This window comes from Onychomys torridus, chromosome 13 (assembly GCF_903995425.1).
Source record: "Onychomys torridus chromosome 13, mOncTor1.1, whole genome shotgun sequence".
Lineage (NCBI taxonomy): Eukaryota > Metazoa > Chordata > Mammalia > Rodentia > Cricetidae > Onychomys > Onychomys torridus.
Genome location: NC_050455.1, coordinates 7,415,831 through 7,440,676, shown reverse-complemented (window position 1 = coordinate 7,440,676; position 24,846 = coordinate 7,415,831). Strand labels below are relative to the sequence as shown.

At 40.8% G+C, this 24,846-nt stretch overlaps 1 protein-coding gene across 1 annotated transcript in view; it reads left to right on the top strand.

Moving 5' to 3' along the window:
* The window catches only part of Cdh2 (cadherin 2), a 219,903-nt gene that overhangs the window by 5,281 nt on the left and 189,776 nt on the right, over positions 1-24,846 (top strand). The gene's annotated exons all lie outside the window — the stretch shown is intronic.

Sequence of the window (24,846 nt, the reverse complement as noted above, 5' to 3'; positions counted from 1 at the left end):
TTGGAATTTGGATTTGTTTGAATAAGTATTTTATATCTGCCATCAGAACATCTAGAACCTAAGTACTTTCCAAGTTTGGTAAAGAACTATGAGTTGAAATATAATTCATACCAAGTTATTATCTGTACTTTGTATCCCTCTGTTTTTCCTACTCGGGATTTATTTTTGTTTTAAGTTTTTAGAAAATTATGTCAGTTTATTTGAACAAAAGCTATAGTTCATCATATTAGGGAAGAGATATGCATAGAATAATATTCCGGAGATAGTTCTACCTTCTAACATAAAAATGATGACTTCAAAGTAGGCAGAAAAAGGTGAAACTGAAAGCTAAATGAGCTCTTTTGAAAGATATGGGTTTAGAAATCATGATTTACATTGTAATGGGTTTTTTTTTTTAAAGGAACAGTTTAGGTTAGATGTAAGTCCTGTTCAGTTCCTTATTCCTTGCTAGTCATTCTTGACTACTCAACTACTCAGTGTATTTTCTTGTGTCTGCTTTCAAATGCACTTACAACATTCTAAGTCCTTGAGTTGTGTATGTGCATGTATGCACACACAGAGGCACAGATATGTAACATATAGCTGTACACACACATGTGTAACACATGGAGAGCTCTAGTGTCTAGAAAGGTATTTCCTTCTGCATTCAGCACTGTTGGACATCAAGGGACAGTAGGCTGGGTCATCACTTCATGTAGGTGCTGACTTGAAGCATCATGAGGGTAATCACTCTGCCTTACACATGAGCTGCTCTGATGTAGTGTCAAAGGCAAGAGCTCCTACTGAGGTCAGGAGGCCTGGGCATCTAATCTGCTCCAGATGGAGTCTGTTCTCCGTAAGTGCTTGTGATTCCATTTGCTTCAACATTCCTGCCCTGGCTCTTGTTGGGTTAATTGGTTGCTAAAGGACTTTTCCAGTTCTGTGATTCTTGAGATTGCTTAAAAAATATTTCAATCACGCTTCATTTTTAATTGTTTTGGAGTAACTTTAATTTACACCTAGACTGTAAAACTTTAGGTACTCAGAGGGGCAGACATAATTTTGAGTGCTTACCACCAACGGTAGCTTATCTTCCACAGTGGCATAGCGGGCATCCATGTTTTCTTCTCCTGCCTTTTAAACTTGAATGTCTTACACTGACTCTGCTTCTTTAGCCAGTGGAAGTGAACTGTTTATGAGAGGAAATTAAATTTAAAGAAAAAATATGACGAATGTTACAGAGATTACTTTTAGGCCCTGATTTGCTTTGCAGAACACTGTGTCCATGAAAACCATTGAATTGAGTGATAACTCCAGCATTAAAAATGTAACCCTTTGGCTTGAAAGCCCTCGGGTTATTTTTCTGCAGATTATTCCTGTATCCACGACATAGTCATCCTGTGTATAATACTTGAAGATAGTTATTGAAGCATTGTTTGTTAGAGATGGCTGGATTATGATTTAGTCTCTCAGTAGCCCCAGTGAGTTATGCTTTAATAATTTGGGGTATAACATACAGGCAGAGTTGAGAATTCCTGCTGTATGGAACAAAATATTTTAGTTTTACACCTTTGGAACTGTTGAAGTAGTCCACAGACCTAAAATAACTGGAGAAGATATTGTCAGAATAAGCAGTGGAGTAATAGTCTTTTGAGGAGTAAGTGGATAATAAGATGAATATAAAACTAAGCAAAAGTTGACCTACACTGATGCTGGAGAATTCAAACAGGATAAACCAGCACATAAGCTGTACAGAGAATGACTGGTGAGGATGAAGAAGAGCCTGGTCTGGTTAGCTTTTGTCCATTTGTCACAATTGAGTCACCTAGGATCAGAGCACCTCTGTCATTGAACTGCCGTCATCGGATTGGCCTGAGGTCCTGTCTGTGGGAGCATTTCTTGATTCATGATTGACATGGGAGAACCCTGTGCACTGTGTGCAATGCTATCCCTGGGCAAGTTGTCCTGAGGATTGTCTTAAGAGAGCAAACCAAGCAAGCTAGGGGGAGCGAGCCCTGAAGCATTTCTCCACAGCCTCTGCTTTGGTTCCTGCTTCGGTTCCTGCACTGAAATCCTGCCCTGGTTTCCTTTGTGATAGAGAAGTATAAGCCAAATAAAACCTTTGCTCCCCAGACTGGCTTTGGTCAGAGTTTTAGTGGAGCGGCAGAGAGAAACTGATACAGAACTAGACTGATGTTAAACATCCATGGTTAAACATCCTCATGGTAGGACCATATTGTGCTGAGTTATCCGTGGCTGAGTGGTTATGCTTGCAATAACTACTGTGATATTTCTTACATTCTTCTAACTGCTTGAATATGGAAGGATTCATCCATTCTGTTGGTGGAGATATAGTCTAAAATGAGTTTTAAGTCTGGCAAACAGATTGCCTCAGTTTGATAAGGGATTCACCTTGGATTTTTGCAAGTCTGTTGGGAAAGTTTGTTATGTAATATTTTTAAAACCTCTTGAGCTACTTAAAAGAAGGCACTATTGTAAATATGAAATGCTAGAGCAGACTAACACAGGTTCCCAATGCTCTGTCCTTAAGGTTTTGTTTTGTTTTTATTTTGTCTATTTTTAATTACATGTGTGTGTCTGCATGTATATCTGTGTAGAATGTTCAGGAGGCCAGAAGAGGGCATCATATCCTATAACTGTGATTACAGACAATTGTGAGCCTTGTTGTCAGTGCTGGGAGTTGAACCAAGGTCCTCTGGAAGAGTAGCATGGGCTATGACCACTGAGCCACCTCTCCAGCTTCCTACCTGCCCCACCTCAATCAAATATGCCTGTGTGTACTATTAAGAAAGGAAGGAAGGGAGGAAGGAAGGAAGGCTAGAGGAATGGAGTGGGAAAGAAAAGAGGCCACTTTTAGTTACTTGGTACTGTATACTGCAATTATAATTTTAACATGGTCTTGTGTGAACTTTTGTTTCTTGTTTTTCAAAAGAGTGTTTTCTCTATGTAGCCTGTGATATCCTAGAATTCAATCTGTAGGCCAGGCTGGCCTAGGACTCAGAGACTGGCCTGCCTCTGCCTCCCAAGTACAGGGATTAAAGGTGTGTGCCACCACCACCATATTTCTTGTATAAATTTTTAAGATAATTACTAGACTATTGTAATTTAAACCATGCATACCTACATGTGCCCTATTCTGATATTCCTCCTACTCCCATAACCTCTTCTGATAAATTCTTTACTGTTTTGATGAATTAAAGAATTTAGAGATAGTAAATTGAAAGATTTATAGTTTGAAATATTTACTATTCTTAAAATTTTGGAACTGGAATTGTCAGCCAATGATATTTTTCATCATTGAAGCTAAATTTTTTTCCAGCTTCCTTCTGTTACACTGAGTTTTGTACATTTTTATGTTTTCTGCTTGTGATCGGAGTCTTTATGATTGCGATTTAGTTTTCTCCCACACTTAGAGCTTCCAGGGTTTTCTTTGTGTATTTTAGACTTTAGAATGTGCAGTAAGTCATTCTAACAGGCCAGAGGAGCTCATATACCTTAGAAAATGACTCTTAGATGTTTGCAGCCAACTTTACAAAGACTTATTTTTTAACTTTTACATAATATCTATTAGTGTATTTAAAAATCTTAAAAGTTAGATATTTTTGTTTCAGAGACTGGGACAACTGTGTGAAATATTTATGCAACCCTATGGGATAGGTAATATTATTCTCATTTTAGAGATAAACTCAGACAAGCTGAGTATTTCTCAGAACCCAAATTAAAATCATGCCTATCACAGAAAGTTGACCTTGACTCAGGCTTGACGCCTTTTTACATTTTACATAGTAATATCACATCAGATTATTTCAGTTCTAATATATGGGTTTGATTTTTTCCCTATAGTTAACCTTTGTGTGTGTGTGTGTGTGTGTGTGTGTGTGTGTGTGAGACAGAGAGAGAGAGAGAGAGAGAGAGAGAGAGAGAGAGAGAAAGAGAGAGAGAGAGAGAGAATGAGGACATGCTTACAACCTCTTGTGCACATGTGTGCTAAAGCATGCAAGCATGCATGGTATCTGGAGGTCCATATCAGCTATGTTTTTCAGTGATTATCCACCTTATTTTGGGGGATAGGAACTGTGGTTAATTCCAGAGCTTGTTGATTTGGTTAGTCTGCCTATCCAGCAAGCCTTAAGGTCACCCTGGCTCTCTCTACAGCACTAGGCTTGTAGAGATCAGCACATGGTCTTCCTATGTGGGTTCTGGGGAGATCCATCATGGCTCTTCATGTTTGAATGGCAGGCATTTTATTGACTCAGTCATCTTCCCATCTCCAGAGTTAACTCCCATGTTACACCCTCTGTTTAAACTTAGCCTTAAATATTTTGCTCTTCTTTGGCATTTGAAGCCAAAATGTGATGCTTAATTAAGATTGTCACTCTTTTTATATACAGTTTCCTGTAGTAAGAAGAAATCTTGGCCAAGTGTCTCATCAGTTATAAAAAGTTTTTCACATGGGTACTGTTCAACAAATAAGATGTTAACAAATACACACAACATAATTTTGAGCCAACCTTGGAGCTTAACATATTTCCTAAAAGCCTATAAATATACATTTTTGGAAACTTCTTTCCCCCCACATTTCTTCATTGTGACCATAAATCTGGAAAGTTCCCATCATCTACATTTTGAAAATGTTTTAATTTCTAGTGGCTCACTTTCTATGTTCGAATAGTATTAACTACTTTTTCTTCTCACAAATGAAGTTATTTGGAAACTTGTAAAATATGTATGCAGGAATCCCAACAGTGTGGCTCAAACAAGTTCCTGTGAACATTTTGTGTGGAGCACATTGTTTGCTGTTGAGAATGCCTATAAATATTTTACCTGCAGCACGACTCCTTGTGAGTGAGTGGATACACCTGACTTATCTGTAATTTTGTGCAAAATTTCTATTTCTTAGTGGGAAGCTTAATGGAGACCGAGATAAATGACTACCAGGCTGTTGGATTTTATTAAGTACAAAAGGGAGGTTATCCACTCTTACTTAACGTAAATCTTTAATAAATTAGAATATGGTCATTTTATGTATTTGCTTGTTTGTTTGTTTATTTATTTAGTTTTTCTCTGTGTTGGCTTAAGTGGTTGACACCAAAGTCTTTGGTTCATTCATGGTTGTTCCCTGGCCCAGGAAATAAAGAAAAGTACTTTTTTTTGGTTTTTCGAGACAGGGTTTCTCTGTGTAGCTTTGTGCCTTTTCCTGGAACTCACTTGGTAACCCAGGATGGCCTCGAACTCACAGAGGTCCACCTGGCTCTGCCTCCCAAGTGCTGGGATTAAAGGCATGCGCCACCACTGCCCGGCTGAAAAGTACATTTTGTGCCGCAGACTGCTGGCCTGTGGGTAGTCCCCATGCCTCTGCAGCTTGTGTGTGGTCATTGTCCAGGACTACCTTTTGATGGCTTGCTTCGGATTGCTTTCTTATACACACTCCCTCTCACCTGTACTCACTGACATCTAGTGTAGGGAAGTATTAAGTGCATGTGGGTAATTGCTTGTTTGCATGTACGTTCTGTTAAGTCTTCCTAGATAATGATGCTGCTTAGAGAATACTGGATGAAGACACAGCTTCAGTACCCTAGTAGCAGCTCCTCCCAATCTAACTGTCCCCCAGTGGTAACCATTTGCTTGATGAGTGATAACATAGAAGACCTTTACTTTTTCTTGTATCTTTTTAGATCATGCAGTGATATTCCCTTATATACCTGCTCTCTTGGACTCAGTACATACAAGCCATCCATGTATTTTTGTTATCTACATATATAATCACAGAAATATGAAACTCACAGAAATAGCTGTTGAAATAGGTTAAGGATGATAAAAATGGAGATTGAAGAACAGATTGTTTCATTGCAGATAAAGGCCATGTGAACTTTGACCAACTTTTGTGGATCTTCCCATTTGGATTGCTGCGTTTGTAGTCCTGGTAATCAGGCACTGTTGCTGCAGTGGGGGGGGGGGGGGAGGGGAGATGTTTGCAATACTATACTTCTCTCTCTCCTCTTCCGTTTTAAAAAGGAATGTAGAGCCAAAGAACGATCTTCCCAAGCACAACATTTCCTGCAGAAACAGAAGATTCTGATCTTTGTAGTGATGGGTCTTAATGTCTTCTTTGAGCTTACCAGTGACCACTTTCAACAAGGCCCTCTGCCTAGTTTTCCTGTTCACTTTTCGTTTGAACAGGCTTACATAGATTGCTTTGTTGTGCCTACACCATTTGTTTTCAGCTGTCCAGTGTTGGGGGGACTTTATACTCCTGTGTTGAGGAGTTAAGTTGAACATGAAAACTGCAATGCTCACTCATGCTTTCTCCTCTCTCTTATCTTCCCTTCCCTCTCCTCCCCTCCCCCCTCCTCATTTCATAATGGCTGTATAGTCTCTAGGCAAGTCTCCACTCCCTGAGACCTGAGGTTCCATGGGTGACTGCACAATTACGTTTTTGCTTTTTCAATTTTATTTTGGTTAGGGAAACTCTAATTTATTTTTGCTCTTACTGGTGGAGACTTGAATTTTGAGTGTGTATATGTAATTGTGTGTGCAGATGTGCCTATGTGTGGAGGCCAGAGGACAACCCCAGGTGTCACTGCTCAGGCACTGTCTGTCTTGTTTTTTGAGACAGGGTCTCCCTCAGGCCTTGAACTCATGAAGTGCTCAGAGGCTGGCCAGTGTGGTCCAGGGATTTGCCGCCTCCTCTCCTCCCCTGCACTGGATTACAAGCACAATTCTAATGCCCAGCTTCTGTATGTACATAAGTTCTGGATATCAAGCTTAGGCCCCTGTGCTCACTCAGCAAACACTTTACTGACTGAGAAATCTGGCCAGCTCTGGAATTCACATTAGAGTGTTAAAAAGATTGTCCTCTTTGTGTCACTGTAGTTTATTGATTTGAGTTTTATTTAACTTTTGTTGCTTCTACACATTTTTAACCAAAAAAATAATTATTCACATATAGTATTTGTGGTTTTCATCTTAAGCTTATTTATAGCTCTGTCTTCTTCAATAGGTAAATAAGAACTTTGGGGGAAAGATGGTATAACCATTGACTTAATTTACATACAAATTTAGAATTAATCTCCTGTACATGAAGCTATGATTGAGTTTATGAATTTTTTTTTTGTTTAGAAGCCTTCTTGGTGGATCTGTATTTTAAAGGGAGATAGTGTCATATTTAAATGAAAGTACAATGAGATTGCTTGTAACATTTTAGGGTTTAAAATATATATACATATAAATGACATGCATCTCTTTGGCTGTTGAACCAAGATATACACTGAAAACTTTCTCAATATCATACCACACCAGAGTTTATATTCAAATGCAGTGTGAACTAGTGTGTCTTGTGTTATTTTCCCCTAGATTATGTGTGTGTATGTGTGTATGTATATATAAAGCATACATTCATATGCTAATATACTTTTCTTCATTTGTCGAACCTTCTGGGTTCAAATGCTTTCTTTGTTAAATATTACCTTTCCACAGATTTTTGGCCTGTCTTTATCTTTTACTAAGTTGCCCTGAATTAGTAGCATTGAGTGGCATTGTGGAATAGTTGAGAACGATCACTCTCCATAAGCAACTGGAGGTGGGGATGGGCACTTTCTCTAGGCTACACAGTGGAAGGGGGTGACACCTTTTCCCCCAGGGACCTCTGTCTTTAGCTTGTCAAGGAGGGAAGGGAATCCTCATGGGCCCTTCCCTCTTCTGTGAAGAAATGTTGAAAACGCAAGTCCTTTGTAGGTAGTTAGTGAAGAGCTTGTGAGTATATAGGCAGGGTCACATCCAGAAGACACTTCCTCAGCATCCTCCTGCAAACTTTGGCTTATATATTCTTTCTGCGCCCCTGCCCCTGCCCCTGCCCCTGCTGTAATGTCCATAAAGCCTGAGTGGGGAGAGGGATGAGATTCAGATGTCCTCTTTAAGGTCTAGCACTCCGAAGTCACTTGGTTTCTGAAGTTTGGCCAGTTATGAGTCTTCATTAAGTGCCATCCATGGCACAAAAAAAAAAAAAAAAAGCTTCTCTGATGAGGGCTGAGGACTGAGTTAATCTGTGGGTAAAGATAAGTATTTAGAAAGAAGTTTGCTACCACGCCCTTTTACAGTATTAGGTATGAGTTTCCTTCTATAAATCAAGCCTTAAGTCCAACAAGAAAGCTAGTGTTTACACCAACTACTATTGTGCAAGGGGTTGCCACTTCATGCCAGACTGGTCGGTAATTGGATAAGACCACTGGTGTGTCATGGTCTAGCTGAAGCCTGAGTTCGGGAAGGGTGTCAACGCAAAGAAATGAACTGTCCGACCACCAGATGAACTTCACACAACCGTTCGGCTCAGAATAGCTCCAGCCATCTTTGTTTATGTATAAAAACAAGCATGTTTTCCCATAATAACAAACAAATTTTCCTCATCCTCCAACATGAACCTTTGTCAAAAACAAATATGTCAGATATGTTTTTCCCAACTTTTACATCAAAACATCTTTAAACACCAAACAACACATCATTTTGCTAGCTTGGCTAAATATCGAGCCAAGTACATCCTGTCTTTAAAGAACTAAAGGTGATACACATAAGCACACATTTTCAAGAACAATATCATTCAAAACATATTTACAGAAATAAGGGTGATCTTTTTCCGATCCTGTCAGGACTGAATCAGAACAGTTTCCAGCGTCTGAAGTGATGGCTGGCATCCCCAGACAAGAAACCTGAGAACCATCAGCTCCCAAAGAATTTTAGGGGAAGATATTTGAGAAAAAAATGGGATTTCCAGGAATGACCACATCTGTCCCATGCACGATTGACAAAATGGCACTAAAACCACCAAGAGAATCATCAATATTATAAGAGAGAAGAGAGCATGCAGGCCGTGTGCTATCAGCAGTATTCTGCGCTTACATTGGTCCTTGCTGAGTGAGACAGTCCCCGTGGGCTTTTGCCTCATCTAGAGACCCACTGGACAAGTAGTCATATACTGGTCCAAAACGAGGCTGCATAACTCCCAACTCTGGTGACTTGTCAACTTCCCCCAGAAGCCAGCATGGTGTCTTGTAGTACTGCGAAAGCCAGCCAACAAAGAGAAAGCCTCTGGGTCATTTCTAGCTTGATTTCTCCATGTTCTGTAACTACAATACACCATACACCATGTCTTCAGCAATAGAGTAAAGCTTACCATTAAAGTCAGGCAGACAGTGAAGAGCAGTTAAAATGGACCACATTGTGGGGATGTTGTGGGGAGTTAGTTCCAGGACTTTCCTGACCAACAGCTTGTAGGACTGTGTCTCTTGCCTGGTACTGGGATTGCTATTTAGTAACCTATGGCTTCCAGGAAGGGAAGTGCATTGTCCCTTCCATGTTGGCTACTTACGTTCAAGCTTTTTATTATTATTATTATTATTATTATTATTATTAGTAGTAGTAGTAGTAGTAGTAGTAGTAGTACTATTTTCAGGTAAGGGTCTAGGCTTTCATATGGCTCTTCATATCGTCGGTGTCCCCACTCCCTTCTCTGCCTACCTTTCCATCATCTCCCCCAGCTACACTTCCTCTTACCTGTGTTCTCCTATCCTCTCTCCCATGGAAACTCTCTCCCCTCTACTTGGCTCCTGTCTAGTTTCCTGACTTCTACAGGTATTCCAGGAAAAACACACAAGTCTAAAGACTTGAGACTATAACCTATATATGAGTGAATACAGACAATGATAGTTAAACTCAGTCACAGACATACACACATGCACACATGCACACATGCACATGCACGGGTGGGGACAAGAACATGAAAGTAAGAAGGAGACCTTTGAAAAGAAGAAAAGTTATAATAGGAAAAGAACGGTTGACAGAAGTCACGGAAGGCAAAGAGGAGTAAAGTGGATTATATACATATATAGAACTGTCAAAGAATAACAAGCAAATAAGTAAATGAAAGAGTTCTCACTCTTGAGCTGCTGGCCAGTCCATATTGGCTCCCTGGCTCTGACACCTTCTCTGTAGTGTGAATGTGGGTATCTCACAGGAGGTTTCTATTTGTCAGTATGTCCATCTGTAAAGTGGGGATAATAAATGCTATTCATCATAAGGTTACTATGAAGAGCTTGTGTGTGAATAAAGAAAGTGCCTTCATGTAGTGAGTGTGATTTTTAGATCCTTGACTGAAGAGTGTCCTAGTCATTATTATGTTACATAAGCAAAATCAGCCAAGAGAAAATGTAATTATCTGAGTAAGTTTGAACATTTAATTTGTGCATGGCTATGATCTGTAATATGATAGTTAATTTGTGACTGCATATGGGCAGTCTCCCACCAGCACTCCTAAGACTGCACTTGCAAATCAGAATTGAAAGGCATATCTCTTAATCATCTTTAACTTCTAGCAGGTATTGACTACACTGATAGACTTCCACCGCCATTATAATTAGAAGGCATGAGAAGAGAGTATGATTCTATGAGGGATGGACTTGGACCCACAGATGATCAGACAGTAGCCATTCTGGGGTCTCCGATCATCTCTCCTTTCTTTGATTTATTTCTTTTAATGGACCCATGCAAAACACATACATGTATATGCATGTGCATGTTTGTATTACTTTAGAAGAGATAGTTGAATAATGTCATATTATAATTGTTCCTGCGAAGAGTAAGATTCATTGTTCTCATTATCTGCCCATGATTTATTGACAGTTAGATACAGTGTATCTTACTTTAAACTTCAGTGCTATCATGTCGTAATTGTAGCTTATTATTTTTCACTAATTACTATGTCCCACCTAGGCACTAATTAAAGGAAATATGTTAACTATATTAATTCACTGAATTATCAAAAACAACACAAACTATATATTAGAACACTGATACATGGAAAATTAAAGGACAGCTATCTCCCTTTCTAAAAAATTTATTTGAAGATTATTATTTTTTTTTTAAGGATTGTTTTGCTAGCAAGTATGGTATGGTAAAGAGGAGCATATAAATACTACATATATACTTTATATTTTATTTATTTTTGTGGGGTTGTGGGGGTGTAGGGGTGCCAGCTTCTATGACATACCTATGATAAGTCAGAAGACAATTTGGAAGGTTACGTTCTCTCCTTCCACCATGTGGGTTCAGGTGATCAAAGCAAAGTCCGCAGACTTGGTAGCAGGTGCCTTTGTCTGCTGAATCACTTTTCCAGTCTTACTTTTTAAAAAAGGATATAAATATTTCAGTATAACTATTAGCCAGGCTAAAGAAGAATAGCTTCATTATTTCTCAGAATTCTGGTACCATTCTCTTCCTTTCTCCCAAATACAAAACCCATCCTGATTTCTCTAATATTTATTCATTTCTTTCCTTTATAACTCATCATCTATACATTTGTTCATTGATTATGTATATGAAACCTCTATACATTTGTATACGTCATTCAGTAGATACATAAATGTATTATGCACGTGTATATATAATGTATTTTTCTGCTTATTATGTCAGCAAGATTCATTCAGTTGAGTTTTGTAACTATAATTTGTTCCTTTTCACTGATGTAGCTCATTACATGCTATGAATATGGTACAATTAACTTATTTGGTTGGTGGTTGGGGGACCAGAGAGTGTAGCTCCTGGTTTTTTGTTTGTTTGTTTTGTTTTTCCCCCTCTGTCAACAGTGTCATCATGCTACCTAGGGCATGAATGCCAGAGATACCCTAGGACCGTGTTTTCCAAACTTCAACTCATGTAAGATTCATTGGAAAGTTTGCTGAAACAAATCCTACTCCCAAGCTTCTGATCCTGTAGAAGTCCTCAGTGGATCTGAGAATTTGTGCACCTAGTAAGCTCTTGGGTGCTAGGCTGCTGCTCTGCTCTGGGATTCACGTCTTGGAGTAGAGTTCCCGGTTTGCAAACGGCACACATTCTCATTTTGGCAGCTAATTCAAGAGTGTTTTCCAGACAAGTCCACCAAGTAACATACACACCTTTTCCTCACCCTTCGTTTTAGTCCACCTTTAACATTTTAAGATCTGATGATTTGGAAATTAGTGACTCCTTTTGGCTGAAATTTGAGTGCTACTGATTATGATTGAGTTTGAGACTGTTCCAGAAGGAAGGATGAAGTTCAAAGTGTCCCTGTCATTTGTCTGGCCTTGCTACTCATCACCTAGGAATTTTAAGAAAATGTGCTTGAGACTTTCTTGAAAATGAAGCCATGTGATTAAATATAATATCTGCAGAGTACTTACTGTGTGTCACATGAGCACTTTACCTTTACTGTTTCCTGTAACCCTTGCATCAATTCTCCTGCAACTATTGAGCATTTTTATCCTTTTCTACCTTACAAACGTCAAGCAGAGCCTGGCTTAGCCTGTGGACCTGAAGGCTCACTGCTGTGTGGTGGTGGGTGGGGCTTGAATGGAAGGAACCCAGTGGAGCTCTGGCTCCTTGGTAGCCACTTCAGGAAGTCCAAGGTGATAGGCAGTGCAGTAGATTCAGGGTAAGTCTCTTGTGGACTTTGGAGACTTACTACCTGGAGTGGGATTTGAACTTTAGAATGAAGATTTAAGGGAGTTTGTTTTCAAGGAGCAAATTTTGGCCTTTTAAATGAGAAGATCTAAAAGACTGAGAGAGACATGGGATAGGTGACTTTTGAAATAAGTATTTGTCACTGGCCAAGTCGCTCTTGGCGATATCTTAAATATGTTAGTATTGGGTAAGAGGCTGGCTGTTCTTTCCGTAAACTGTTAGTTTTTTTTTCTCCTGACATACTAGCTTAGCCTTGAACTGAACTCACACAGTAACCCAAGGCATCACAGCTTTCTGTTCCTAGTACTTTATTCTCCCAATAAATAACTCAGTCTTGATGGCCTGCTCTCAACTCTTCAGCATCACACCACCTAGTGAGCATGTGGCTGTGGTCTTCACGATGATGTAGTGATTTTATTTGGGCTGATTTCACCCACACCCATTTTACAGTGCTGGAAATGAACCATGTTCCATAAGCGCTGTGTTATATCCTCAGCCAAAAAAAAAGACCTTTAGATGTTTACCCTTGATCTCTAAACATTTGGCAAGATTACATATTTACAGGTAATTCTGTTGTCCTTCCAGGACCTAAAAATATGCTTCTCATCCATCTAAGGCCAAATAAGATGAAGGAATCAGCAGTTGAAGTAAAAAGATATAACTTTTATTGCTGATAAACACTAGGTTGGGAAAGGTGGATTACATGTTTCAAATGAGTTATCCATCTCTTCCCATCTTTGACAGTGTAGAATGAAGTTGACCTGCACATTGGGTGATTCGCCCTCTAAGTCCAGCATAGTATTATTGGCTCTGACTTGTACAGGCTGCTTGTCACAGAAAAGAGTTGACTAAAGGACTGGAAGCTGGGATTTGTATGCCCAGTTGACTAATCCAAACTTGCCGGAGAAGTACCGAGAAACCACAGATGTTACTGCTGGCAAAACCCCATTGCATGCAAGTAGAGAATATAGGTTCTATGAGAAATGGTCTCAGAGTATAGCATTGAGCCCATGTCCTTAACTATCCAGTGTGTGTTCATGCAGAAGTATGCTGAGCCCCTCGGGGAAGTGGGCATCAGTCAGTAGGCTCTTGCCCTTAGCTCCATTATTTTTTAGCAGGTCTATAGTTTTACTTTTTAGAGTCCCAAGTGGGGCATGTAAAATGATTAATGCAAACATCTTAGCAGCCTACAGTGGTAGAAAGCAAACGAGGCCCCGATCTTGGAAGAGTTATGCCAGGCAGAACTGTTCCCCAGAGCAGGTCTTTGTACTTCAAAGGCCACAGCAGTGAATTTGTGATGTGTGTGGATGCCTGTGAGTAGGCTGAGAAGAAGGCTCAGTTTTGGTTTTTCTTATGGATGTGAGATTCTCTGAGCTTCTGATCTGTACTCTACAGCCCTTGAACTAAACAGTGCATTGGTGGAGACACAGATGGCATCAGACTACTAGGTGAGAGGAAAAACTAGTGTAAAGTGGGGCCACAGGACAATTCAGAACCTTAGGTGAAGGTGGCTGAATATCAAATGCCAGTGCTCTGAAGGAAAACCCAGTACGCGTGGGTAAGAACCCCATCCCCCATGGCCCAGTTGCTAATCTTAACCTCCCAGCAGGAACCTCTCCTAGAAGAGTTTCACTTTATAGCCAGTACAACCAAAAGTCCATTCCCTCTGGGTTCCTGGATTGTGACAGCTAGTGCTGACACCAGTCTGGGCCCAGGGATCAGGTGTCCTCAACTTTTTGACCCAAAGCTCCCCCTCCCCCTCCACATACACACACACCATGACACTCATAGTGTTGCTTTGGCCAAAACAGGCCACCTGCAAGGGTAGATTTCTCTTTCGTTTGTAAAGGTCATTCAGATCTTGTGGTTTTGGGGCTGACCCTTGAGCTTTTGGCCAAACCTTCAGGATCCAGGATGTGCCCTCTGTGCCTCTGAATGTGGAGAGGAATTGAGGCAAAGGTGACCAATCCTGTGCAGCTTTCATTGGTCTGTCATGAATAATTTAAAGTGAGATCCTTTCTAGGACTCTTGAGCTCACTATCGTTTAAAAATAGCAAATATTGTACTGCTTGCTAGACTTCAGGCAGCAGATATTGAAATAATCCCATTTTGGTCCCTCTGTGGCTCCTACTTGCTCAGGCTGAGTCTCATGGGAACCTCTGGAAATCCCACACTGTCTCATCTCATTGCCAAAGCCAAACTGTAGCAGCGCTTCCCCCTGAGTGTGCAGCGCTGGCTAAGGTCGCTGTGCATCCTGGTTCCTTTTTTGAATCTCTTGGCCTGGTGCCATCTCCTTAGGTCAACTTTCTTTCTTCCTTCCTTCCTTCCTTCCTTCCTTCCTTCCTTCCTTCCTTCCTTCCTTCCTTTCTTTCTTTTTCTCTAAGCCCTCTGTCTCTCACAGCCACTTTGATGGACCAAGTTGTGGTCACCTATCAAGATCAAAACGTCGTGTGGTTTATGAATTAATGCTTCCTACGTTGAAAGCCACCGGCCCAAGTACAAAAACCAGCCACTACATAATCAAACCTGCACACCACCAAGTTTAAATGTGTGCAGGGCTTGGAAAATGAACCTTTTACAGAAGGTCAGGTTCATCATGGGTATTTTATTCCCTAACATTTGACGTTTTTGGTCAGTGTCCCAGTGTAATTTACCAAATGCTGAAGTCTTTGAAGTTTCCCAATAAATAGGACCTCTGTCGGACTCTGATCCATTGAAATGTAAGCCTGAGGAATCACTTGGTAAGACTGAAAAACAGCAGCAAGGGTCCCCATAAGTGCAGAGTCAGAGGGCATGACCCTGACCCCTGGGCATGCTTCTTGCTAAAACTGAGTCCCACAATCCCACAATTGTAGACACACTCCTCCCCTAAACACTGCAGGGAATCTGTGAGCTCCCAGCATGGAAAATGAGATCACTCCACTTGTTTTCTGAGGGCTAGTGACTCCCAGATGGGAGGTACAGAGGACAGGTTGGGCACCAGCTGCTCAGCTTGTTCATGAACGTGCAGCCTTCAGGCTACTTCACTTTGTCCCTCTTTTCTTCCCTGGAGCCTGAGCACACACAGAGTTTCGTTTCAGGACGCTGATACTTACAGATCACTGTGTACTCTGGTGAGCTTTTATAACATGGGTAATGTATACTAATGTTTACTTTTGAGAAATTAACCCCAGAAAACTGGATACTATTTATTAATTTATTAAAAATATTCAACTCATTGTCTATGTAACATAAGTAACAATGCATATGAAGAGATGCCTCCATTTTCCAATTCAGAAAAAAATGAACAAAATAACATCGCACCTCTATTTTTCATCACTTTAACGTCTGGCTTAGTGATGAAATGGTGCTGTTCTTCATCTGTTCGTATGCACCTTCATTGATGGTGTCACACAGCCTCTGAGAAAAACCTTCGCACTCCTCTGAGAAATTGGGAGTGATAATGACAAGTGAGGTTGTGATGTAGCGAAAGTACTTTGGCTTCTGCAGATCCCTGGAAAGGATCTCTGACAGAGTCCTCAATGTCTCGGCCAGGACCGTACTTTAATATCAGGTCAAACTGATTTGTGGAATGGGCAGAGCTGGGAGCGATAGAGTTCTTAGAGTTTCCAGAAAATCAGCACTCCCGCTTTAGAACCCTTACTCTGAAACCACCCAAAAGCCACTCCTGCCCTTTCAGGAAGCTCACACTTGGCTGTTGAGCTGAAACTGGAGCTGAGAATCTTAGCTGGGAACCATTTGCACCTGCAGGCTCCTGTGTTCACCCCCTTCTAGTGGGATAGGTGAGAACTCGGGGCAGGATGCTGCTTCCAGACCCAGAAAGAAAGCGCTTTGCGCTCTTGTTACTGATGGTCTCCTTCTTTGGCTGCTACATGTTTCTGGAAGCTATGCCATGAATATTATTTCCCTACAAGAATAATGTTATAATTGGGTTGTGTTTATCTTATGAAGAATATAGAATTAGGTTAAATCACCACTATGGTTTGCTATTCAAATGAAATCAGAGTTTTGGGGATTGTAAATATCTGTAACCATCTTAAAAATGCAGCTGTGGTGCAGATTTTGTGAGTTATAGAGGAAGAGAAGGGACTCTGGTGGGCACAAGAGCAGGGATTAGTAGACCGTCATTTTTCTCTCGCCATTAGCACAACTGGAGATCACAGATTAGGACTATACGAATAGTTTCCTGTGTGTACCTTTTTTTCCCAGAAATATTGGGAAGTAAGTAGAGCTCTGATTTTGACAGATAATTTTTTAAAAGTTAGGCATAGTCTTTTTCTCTACATTTTTCATAGTGAATAGAAGCGTGGAAGCAATTTTATTATTGTCTTATGTCATATATCCTATGTGAACACTGCATTTTTATCACATGTCCTTTTATTTTACATATGGTACATAAACAATATACTTTACTATCACATACCCTATAATATAGCATGTATCATAAGTGAGTGTTGTATTTTAGGAATCGTTAATTTTGGGAGTAGGCATATTTCTTGGTTTCAGTTGATAAGGGGTTTTAAATGGTTTTACTTGAAGATTTATTTACTTCATTTCATGTGTATGAATGTTTTGCCTGCATGTGTATATGTACACCATATGCTTGCATGGTACTCCTGGATATCAGAAGATGGCATAGAATCCCCCGGACCTGCAGTTACAGATAGTTGTGAGCTGCCATGGGTGTTCTGGGAATCAAACCTAGGTCTTCTGGAAGAGCAGTAAGTGTTCTTAACTGCTGAGCTGTTTCTATACCCCAGCCAGTTAAATTAGTTTTCAGTATATGTCACCACTACATAGAGGGTGCTTTAGGGGGTTGGGAAATTGTGAAAAGTTAAGCTAACTAATTAATTAAGCTTCCTCTCAGTTTTTGTGCCTGAAAAATACCCTAGTACCAATACCTATCCCATTGCATTGTTTTGTGGTCTTAGTTAAGGTCTCAGGCTTTTAAGACATATTAGCCCACTTCCTGCCTCATAGTAAACACTGACTAGATATTGGCCTTCATTGATATTCAGTGTGTTTAGTTGAATGAATTCCCAGTTGATTATAAATTCAGTCTAATGCCAAGTACTACGCTGTTTGACATTTTAAATATTATATGTAAGCGTGTTGCTGTCTCTGGTGAGTGTAATGAGTTGATAGGGCAGAATCAATCTAAGCTGGGATTGACCATCTTTTCTGGAATTGCCTTGGGCACTTCTGAAACTTTTAATGGCAGCTTAATTCAACAGAAGCCTGTGCCATCATCTGATGACTGTGTTAAACTTTTACAGAAGCCAGCTAAATCTATAGGTGCATTGTTGTTACCCATTCTATTAACCATGCAGTACACTTAATGTTAACCTCCAGCCTGGAGGCCTGTGGAGCCTTTTTCTGGGATTGCCCAGATCCACTCGAACAATACCTGAGGTATAATGTTTGTATCTTGTCACAAGCCATGAAAAGCTCAGCTCCTGGAATGGTGACATTGTAAAAGCACATTTTGGTACAGTGGACTCAGACTTCCCTGGATTAAGCTATTATAGGGTAATGCTGACTTACTGGTTGATAGTTCATTTTCTGTAGAGCTTACAGCTTCCTGTGCCAATGCCAAAGTTAACTGTTTGATTCTACATTGTCCTTCTGTGATTAAAAGAAAGACATCAAAAGAAGCAAAGCAACAGTACTAAAGGTTTTCAAAGACATATCTTAATAATACAACTGTAGCCATGTAGGAAGTCACGAGCAAAGAAGGCCAAAGACAGATGTTCCTTGCACCTTAGCTGTTCCAGAACATCATGAAGGAAATGAAAGAATAAGTAATCGTTAAGTGAAAACTATCAGGGAAATAACTCAGACCCTACGGTACTTGGTGTACAAACTTGATGACTCAGGTTTGCTCCTTGGAACCCACATAAAAGCCTTAGCATGGCAGTGCACTCTTGTGTTCCTAGTGCTGGGCAGTAGAGACAGGAGGATCCCGGAGCTTGCTGGCCAGCCAGCCAGCCAAAGCTAATATGTAAGCCTAGGTCCTTAGTAGAGACTATCTTAAAACAAAGGTGGACAATTGTTGTGGAATATTTGTTTACATTGTAAAAATGTGTCTTTGCTAAGGTGTCTTATGATTTGTTTAATAAAGAGCCAACTGGCCAATAGCTAGGCAGAAAGTATAGGTGGGACTTCTGGGCAGAGAGAGAGGAAGAGGAAGCAAGATGAGCAGGATATGCCAGGAGACACAGAGTGGAAACGGGAGGTGCAAGATGGATGAGGAGTAACACCATGTGATAGACCATAGATTAAAATAAAAGGGGGATGATTTAAGTTATAAGAGCTAGTTAGGAACAAGCCTAAGCTATAAGCTGAGCTTTCATTTTAATAAGAAGTCTCTGTGTCATTATTTGTGAGCTATCGGCCCAAGGAAAAACCCGACTACAGACAGTGCGCTGAGGAACAGCACTTGAAGTTGACCTCTGACCTATGTGTGCATGCATACCCTCATACACACAAGTGCATCAGCACATATATGAACATGCACACATACACACAGGGAGCCTATGTAAAATGCTGGATGCTTCCTCAAGAATAGTACAGTGCAAAACAATGCATTGATATTGTTCAGAGTTCAGCTGCACATGGTTCTAGAGACGGGAAATTCAAAGTGGCTTCAGCGACGTGGCTGACACCGAGAGCATAAAGAGTGGTAGGCACCCTTGCTTTTGAATAATCTTCTTAACATAGCTCCCAACACCATGGATGAAATCCCATGAAATAGAAGGAATTTGGCAAATGCATTGATATCCTCATAAATTGGATTAACAAATTACAAAAATCCAGTCATCCAGAGTTTGTCTTTTAACAGTTTCATTATTCTATTATGCATCTATCTAACCACCTTAACACGGTCTTCGTTAATTGCTCCTATTTGCTTACATAATTTGGAAGTTGCATAATGAAAATATCATAGTCATATCCCCACTCTCTGGTTCCCACCTTTTAACCCACAAACCACGTACTGAAAAAGGAACAGCACTCTTTCCTTTGTTCGTTATGTGAGTTTGGTTTTAGGCCCCTTGATTTCTTTGCAGTATTTCTATCTACTTTTTAATTTTGTCTTGTGTTGTTGCCGGAGGTGGAACCCTCAGCATTGTTTATATCAAGCCTGTGCTGTAAGTACTGAACATGCCCCAGACCCTGTATTTTTAAAGTATGTCTCAAAGTGTCAGTTGGCCATCTCTATTGCCAGGCGAGGCTTCCAGTGGCAGGACTGGACTGCTTTCAACTGAATTGTTGTCCAAGGGGGTCCCTTGGAAATCCTCAAACAAATCTCCAAGGCTGTTGCTAAGACAAGGGTTAAGGGCTGCTCTCTGAAAACTGACAGCGGGTGGGGGTGGGGAGACAGCATTGCTGATGACTATAATCACACAACTCATTGAATATGGAGAAGCCGATTGCTGCCTCCATGTACCCTCCACCCTACATCCCAGGCTTTTCATTGTGGGAAGGTGCTCTCCTTCACCCTACATCCCAGGCTTTTCATTGCAGGAAGGCGCTCTGCAGGCTACCAAAAGAGAAACATACACACCAGACCAGCCACAGAGCCTCAGACCTATGACCTGGCCTGCCTGCAAGATGTTCTGGGACAATGGTGGCACAGAACTTGTGTGAATAGCCAACCAATGTCCAGTTTGACTTAAGGCCCACTCCACAAGAAGGTACCCGTACCCAACACTCCTTAGGTAATCAAGAACAAGAGACTCGATAGCCCAGAGATGTAGGGTAAAATCAAACACTACCACTCTAAAATAAATAAATACATAAATAAAATTATCCCTAATGATATTCTGCCACACTCGTAGATAGTGCCTATTCCAGTTACGGTGGTTTGAATAGATATGGCCCCCATAAACTCATGCGTTTGGATGCTTGGCCCATAGGGAGTGGCATTGTTAAGAGGTGTGGCCTTGTTGGAGGAAGTGTGTCACTGTGGGTTGGTCTTTAAGGTCTCACAGCTAAAAAAACTATGCTACATGGCTGTTTCTGCTGTCTGTGGTTCAAGATGTAGAACTCTTAGTCCTTCTCCAATGCCATGAAGGTAATGGACTAAACCTCTGAAACTGTAAGTCAATCTCCATTAAATGCTTTCCTTTTTAAGAGTTGCTTTATAAGAGTTGTCTCTTCGCAGCAATAGAAACCCTAAGTAAGACACCAGTCATCATCATCATCGGAGAGGCTTCCTTGGTAGCAGAAGGCAACAGATGCAGAGACCCACAGCTAGACATTATGGAGAGAGAGGGGGGGGGGATTAAGGTCTCCATCAAATCACTCTCCTCAGAGCTCAGGGAATCCCGAGGAAGAGGAGACAGAAAGATTGTACACCAATAGAACAGGGCCCTCTGAGACAACTAAGCAAGGAGCATGTGAGCTCACTGAGACTAAAGCAGCAAATCCTCTATACTTACTATAGCTATTAGCTCAGTATTGTTATGCGACTCATGACTGTGAGAATGAGTGGGTCTTTGACACCTGTGCCTGCTCTTGGGACTCCTTTCCTCTTGTTGGGTTGCTATGTCCAACTTTGATATGCTAGTTTTTGCTTTCCTTATTATATTTTATTTTATCATGTTTGGTTGTTGCATTTTAGAAGCCATTTCTTTTGTAATGAGATAGAAAGGGGGTGAATTCTGAGGAGAGGGGAGGAGGAACTAGGATGAGTAGAGGGAGGGGAAACCATAATCAGGATATATTGTATGAGAAAGAATCTATTTTCAACAAAAGAAAAAAATAAAATATTTCTCAAGTTATAGACATATTTTATAGAACATATTTTATATAACATATTTCATAGAACAAAGAGACCAAGCGTTCACAACATAAAAAATAGTAGCAACATAACATTAGTTAACCTTGGCTTTGTAGTGAATATACAATTATCTTTAAGCTGTTTGTTGCTTTTTACTACATTCTTAAAAAGGCCGAAAGTTTTATTATTATTATTAATTACTATTATAATTATTATTACTATTGCAGAAAAGGAAGCTGAATCATAAATGACCCTATATAGCTGAACAACATCAGGAAATTGGAGGATGGGGGCTGAATTTGAGCCTTTGTAGGTTTGATGCAGCTCTTCAGTCAACATTATGCACATGACTGCTGTCCATTCTGTAAAGAGTAGGGGAACACATGTGTTTTAAGGAAATATCAACCCATCTGCATGTGGTAATCCCCCCAGTCTTCCAAATGGAATATAATCACAGCAATCTGATGGGTTAAAAAGGAAAACTTGGAGAGAAATATCCAGTTAATTAAGGACTTATGATAACACACACTAGTAGTCTTCTTAGAAAGAAAATGTAGTGGTTCTTCAAGGCTTGCATTCAGATGTGAAGCTTTTAGGCAATCATGATAAATGATTGAGAATAAGACAGAGAGATGAGGTGACTGGAGAGTCAGTTCACTGTGTCTGCACGGAATATTTAAAAGCTTAGACTCAAGAGTGACGTGGAGAAAATTGGAAAGCAGATCTAGTGACCCAGCAGAGAGTAAAAGCTGATCAGAACAGAAACTTAAAGAAGTAGATTTGAGCTTTAAAGCTCATGGTATGGAGAGAGTGGAGAAATTTAACAAGGTCAAAAAGCCACAGTGCTGCTAGTTCAGAATCAGACTAGAGACTAATGGTAATAGGCAAACCGAACTCCTCGACTCCCATTACACTTCTGCCATTAGAGACAAGGAGGTCGATCTTCAGCCCAAGAAGAGTAGAGCTAAGACTTGTAAGAGGAAATTGAAACTCAAGATAGGTGAGCTGATTGTGTGAGAGTGCAGAGCGGCACTAAATGAGTTCAGATCCTCTGACCAGTGTGGATTTTGCTCTGGTAGTGTGAGAGGACTGGCCGACTGCTTGTCATTTTTGAGCAGTGGTGCAGAAGAGAGTTATTACAGGGCGGAAGATGAGTTGATGCTTCTATTAATAGCAAAACAACAGAATCAAGTAAGTGTCATTTTCAAACCAAATAATAGAGATGCTGGTATTTTTGCCCCTCTTGGAGGACAGCCGAGGAGAATCAGGTGAAGCAATAGTAGTCTATAAAACTTAGTTTGTTCTTGAAAGGGCAGCTGTAGTGTATCTATGGACACTGCCCCAGGAATGATAATTGACTCTTAATTTGCTGCTGCAGCCAATCAAGCTGTTTGTACCCTAAGGGGGAATTTTTAATTCTATTCTGTTCTTGCAGAATGTTTTTTGGGTCAGGCAGAACTTGGGAGGCAGTGGCAGGCCGATGTCTTTGAGTTCAAGGCCAGCCTGGTCTACATAGTGAGTTTAAGGCCAGTTTTGGCTACATAGTGAGAAACTTGTCTCAAAACAAAACAAAGAATGCTTTTTACAATTATGCTCTAAGGAACAGAAATAAGAGTTGTGGTGATGTGGATAAAAATGGCCCCCATAAGCTCATGCATTTGAATCTTTGGTCACCAGGGAATGGAACTTTTTGAAAGGGTTATAAGGATTAAGAGGTGTGGCCTTGTTGGTGAAATTGTGTCACTGGGGTTGACCTTAGAAGTTTCAAATGCCCATGCCAGGCCTAGGCTCTCTCTCTCTTTCTCTGCCTGTGGATCAGGATTTAGTTCTTAACTACCTCTCCACCACCAAGTCTGCTGCCGTGCTCCCCACCGTGATGATAATGGACTGAACCTCTGAAACTCTAAGCCAGCCCCCAGTTAAATGCTTTCGTTTATAAGAGTTGCAGTAGTCATGGTGTCTCTTCACAGCAATAGAACAGTGCTGTGAACAGATTACTGTGGAAAGAGTCCTGGAGAGGGAGTTGAGTGAATAAAAACTTTTGCTTTAAAAACATGAGGACTTAAGTTCAAATTCCCAGCACCCATGTGAAAAATCTGGTTTGGCTACGTTCATGTCTATAACCTTATAACTGTTGGGGCCAGAGACAGGAGGATGGATGGGACCCTCTGGCTGCCAGCCTAGATCCAGGTTCACTGAGAGACCATGTTTCAAAGAAATAAGGAGAGTACTAGAAGACACTCAGCCTCTTTCCATGGCTTCCAGGAAGCATTCACATAGTGCACACATGTGCATGCACACACAATTTTAAAAGGAATATAAGTAAGAACATAAAAATAATTGTCTCTTTATTCTCTTTTCTTGTTGCTAAGTTATTAATCTTGAAGACCAGAACCAAAAGATGTGAGTTGAGAGGTGATTCTTGAAGCAGCCACTTGATAAATACTTACTCATATTCTTTGAGATTCTGCGGTGGTGAGTCTTAGGTTACAAGAATCTGTACTTAAACAAAGGTGCCAGATGGTGTGCCAAGCTTTCCCAGCCTGGGGACTGCTGGGCTGTGACAGATGAACCCTGAGTCAGAGGCCTGGTGGCCTAGTCCTGTTAACACCAGTCCGACTAAAAGCTAATCCTCATATCTGCCCTGTGAGTGGCTGCTGTCTCACTCTTCACATGGAGAATGAGGAGGTTTTGGGGGGCTCACAGGCTGTAGCAAGTGGTGGGGACACAAAGTCAGGCAGTTTGGTGCATTGAAATTCCATGCTTCAAACATCCAATGTTGAAACATGCATACCCTTTTTCAAGAGCTTGGCTCACAACCCTACGTCAGTAAGGCAGAGCCATCCCTGGACATCTGTCGTGGACTGTCTCTAGCATCTATTATTCCAGCTTCATCAAGACTTTGGAGAGTCTCCTGATTGTTCCTTGATGTATAAACATGGGGGTGTGTAGAAGCCAGCTGGAATGATTAATTCCTTGAGATCTAATTTTGGAGTGTTAAATGTAAAAGCAAACTGCTCCCGGTAGTCCAGAATCAACCTGGGATACTAGGAAATGAAGGCCTGACTTGTATTGGTGAGATGGCCTACAAGCTCAGCACAAACCTTTGTTCCCTGCATCTTTTGCTTGGCAAATGTTTGATCATCTTTAAAGTCAAGGCCTAAATGTCACTTGCGCAATGGAGTGCTCTTTGATTTCCATAGGTAGATTTATCATCCCATTCTTTCTGCTTCTTTAGCACTTTCTTCCTGGCATTGTAATTTCGTGATTATCTTTGCTAGTTTGTGGCAAACTCACTCAGTTGGAAAGAGGAGGAAAGTCATCTCCCCCTCCCTCTCTGGGTCCTGTCCCCACTAAACCCTGTTGATTTTAATTGACTGCATGTTGATAAGATTCGGCCATTCTTTATGCCCAGCCCCGACTGAAGTCTGTATGCTATAGTGTCTCCCAGCTGCCACTCCTCACCTATGCCCGTTTCCCATGAAGCAATTTGGAAAATGCTTTATCAAATACAGTTTGCTGGTATATTCCTGGTTCCCAATACCCTCTCCCTTGGCCCAGCCAGTAGGTGAACTCCA